The sequence below is a fragment of the Priapulus caudatus genome, unplaced genomic scaffold (genome assembly GCF_000485595.1).
Source record: "Priapulus caudatus unplaced genomic scaffold, Priapulus_caudatus-5.0.1 Scaffold2620, whole genome shotgun sequence".
Classification (NCBI taxonomy): Eukaryota; Metazoa; Priapulida; class Priapulimorpha; order Priapulimorphida; family Priapulidae; genus Priapulus; species Priapulus caudatus.
In genome coordinates this window covers 22862-26429 of record NW_014579681.1, presented here as the reverse complement: position 1 = coordinate 26429, position 3568 = coordinate 22862, and the positions used below count along the sequence as shown (strand labels likewise).

The window sequence follows — 3568 nt, the reverse complement described above, 5'->3', positions numbered from 1 at the left end:
ATTTTAAACAAACATTCAAGTGTACACAACCTATCGTAACACAAGAACAGCTGTCATTGGTCGGGTCGGGGCGGGCGGGGCTATCTCAGAAATTTCGCACTCGTCAGATATTTCGCGCGACACCGGGAACATAGTGTAAACGTAGCATTATGAGAGCGAGAAACAGTGGAATGTCCGTTTTTGATTGGTCCATTCCATCAATAATTAGACAGTATTGATCTGAATCATTTTGCCTTGCGCTGCTCCTTGCTCGATTATAGTATTTTCTCATCCAGCTAAAACAAATTTTTACTAGGTTTATTGTTGGAATACATTATGCATATATACCGATCACTAGATGCACACTTACAATTATTTTTTGCAGATTATAATAAAATTGTATGCTGTACGTGTGTTTTACTGTTGCATATCAACAGACATTTACAATAGCAAATGTTGTGAAACAAGTTTGGTATCTAAACGTTGCTGCTGCGTTCCGCTGCTGCACCCTTAAACTTGACGTACGTATATACATTAGACGTGTCATACTTATTATATACGTACTTTCTTATACTATATTATTGTAAGTGTTTTAGTAGTCACGTCAGCAATACCAGATTAACAATTGTCCTTGAGCCAGCGAATGCAAGCACCAGCGATACCCACTGACCCATCAAGTGCATAAATGACAGGATGCTTTCTGCCAAGCTGGTATGCGACAGTAGTCAATAATCCAATAAGAGAGAGAGAGAAATCAAAAGTCGTAATAATAACCATAATACACACTGTAAATCATTTCAGAAATTCTACTTGCCACTGCTCAAAATTCATACATTCTTCAGTTTACTCCAAAATATACTAGTGTAAGGTTGTACTTGGCGTGAACGTACTGGGTGTACCGGGTAATGATAAAGGTAGCGCGAGGCGCAAAGCTAAACCCAACTAGAGGCGTAACGTACCACAATCACATATATTATAAGCCATTATGAACACAACGGCAAAGCAACGGTAAATCAAACGGTAACAGGGACATACGTGCGACACGGACAGTTGGGTGAAACAATGTAATGGGAAGAGGAGTTCTCCCGCTCCAAGCGCGGCGCGCCTTTTATATGAGCCCGGCCTTCGCGACCGACATCCGGGCATTATCTTCTCACCTCCTGCGCTTCGCCAGGTCGCATTCCTATGCGACCTGCGATCGTTGCTTCGCGAGCACCGCGTGCCCCCCTCTCCGCACTCCTTCTGTCGACCACGCTATCTGGTCAGTTTATTAAACACCTCTGTACGCTCTGTGCGCGACACCTCTGCTTGCTAGGCGCCTTGAATGAATAATGAGTGCGCGCGATGCTAACTTGCACGCCAGCATCGCTACACTAGCATTAACTCTAAGTATGAGACTTGTGTAATAATGTTTAACAAATACGTATTTTGTTGACTGCTATATAATATACGCAGTAGGCCTTCTTTTTATACCGTGGGCACAAACGTGCTCCAAAGCTGCACGGCGTCCACGTTTCATCCGTAGAAAGCCTTGACAAAACGTGAAAAACGTGTCAGACCTTGATCAGATCGTGAGAAACGTGAGGGACCCCATCAGAACGTGACGGGCCGGGAGGGAACGTACTGGCATCCGTAGTAGACCGCGGACCGAACCGTAGTGCGCCTTGGACCATCCGGGACTCAGCAGCCCCTTCCCCCCACGGCCCGTCATGGATACCGTGATAGACCATGAGAAAACTTGGCAAGACCTAACAAAACTTAAATACAGAGAAAAAAATTGCCATAATCCCACGGCGCACTACGTTTCGGGCAAACGGGGCTGCTGTGGCCGCCGGGAACATAGTGTAAACGTAGCATTAGTAGTAGTGTAGTTAGGAGAGCGAGAAACAGTCAGAGTTAGCTGTTAGTTGTTAGCGGAGTACAGAGCGAGTTAGTGGCAAGAGTGTAGTCGGGATAGTAGCGCAGCGTTTACTGTGTGTGTGTATCGGAGGATTGGTTCACTGTGTGTGACACTATACAATGCAAAGTGTGGAATGCCCGTTTTTGATTGGTCCATTCCATCAATAACTAGACAGTTTTGATCTGAATCATTTTGCCTTGCGCTGCTCCTTGCTCCATTATAGTATTTTCTCATCCAGCTAAAACAAATTTTTACTAGGTTTATTGTTGGAATCCATTATGCATATATACCGATCACTAGATGCACACTTACAATTCTTTTTTGCAGAATATAATAAAATTGTATGCTGTACGTGTGTCACTGTTGCATATCAACAGACATTTACAATAGCAAATGTTGTGAAACAAGTTTGGTATCTAAACGTTGCTGCTGCGTTCCGCTGCTGCACCCTTAAACTTGACGTACGTATATACATTAGACGTGTCATACTTATTATATAGGGGCCTACGTACTTTCTTATACTATATTATTGTAAGTGTTTTAGTAGTCACGTCAGCAATACCAGATTAACAATAAATTCTAGATATCCAAATGATACGATGATATTATACGAATTCCCACCTACCTATATCAGAAGATTTTTCTATGATGCCCATAATTATTGTCCTTGAGCCAGCAAATGCAAGCACCAGCGATACCCACTGACCCATCAAGTGCATAAATGACAGGCTGCTTTCTGCCAAGTAAAGCTGGTATGCGACAGTAGTCAATAATCCAATAAGAGAGAGAGAGAGAGAGAGAGAGAGAGAGAGAGAGAGAGAGAGAGAGAAAAATACACACAATGCGGGCAATAACGACGAGGTGCGGCCCAAATCAAAAGTCGTAATAATAACCATAATACACACTGTAAATCATTTCAGAAATTCTACTTGCCACTGCTCAAAATTCATACATTCTTTAGTTTACTCCAAAATATACTAGTGTTAGGTTGTACTTGGCGTGATCGTATAGTGTGTACCGGTACTACCGGGTAATGATAAAGGTAGTGCGAGGCGCAAAGCAAAGACCAACTAGAGGCGTAACGCACCACAATCACATATATTGTAAGCCATATATATCAATCACATATATCAATATATCAATATATCAATCAATCACATATATTGTAAGCCATTATGAACACAACGGCAAAGCAACGGTAAATCAAACGGTAACAGGGATATACGTGCGACACGGACAGTTGGGTGAAACAATGGGGGAGAGGAGTTCTCCCGCTCCAAGCGCGGCGCGCCTTTTATATGAGCCCGGCTTTCGCGACCGACATCCGGGCATTATCTTCTCACCTCCTGAGCTTCGCCAGGTCGCATTCCTATGCGACTTGCGATCGTTGCTTCGCGAGCACCGCGTGCCCCCCTCTCCGCACTCCCTCTGTCGACCACGCTATCTGGTCAGTTTATTAAACACCTCTGTACGCTCTGTGCGCGACACCTCTGCTTGCTAGGCGCTTTGAATGAATAATGAGTGCGCGCGATGCTAACTTGCACGCCAGCATCGCTACACTAGCATTAACTCTAAGTATGAGACTTGTGTAATAATGTTTAACAAATACGTATTTTGTTGACTGCTATATAATATACGCAGTTGTAAGGAGTATTACAATATAATTAAAATCATTAAAAAAATTTCATC

The 3568-nt window shown here is 43.3% G+C and overlaps 1 protein-coding gene across 1 annotated transcript in view; it reads left to right on the top strand.

Moving 5' to 3' along the window:
* Nucleotides 1-3526, top strand: part of LOC106818895 (plipastatin synthase subunit B-like) — a 9748-nt gene extending 6222 nt beyond the window's left edge. The window contains exons 5-6 of the mRNA XM_014823565.1: nt 448-451; nt 1840-3526. The gene's annotated coding sequence lies outside the window, so the exon portion shown is untranslated. The remainder of the gene's footprint in view (nt 1-447; nt 452-1839) is intronic.
* Nucleotides 3527-3568: the final 42 nt, after the last annotated feature.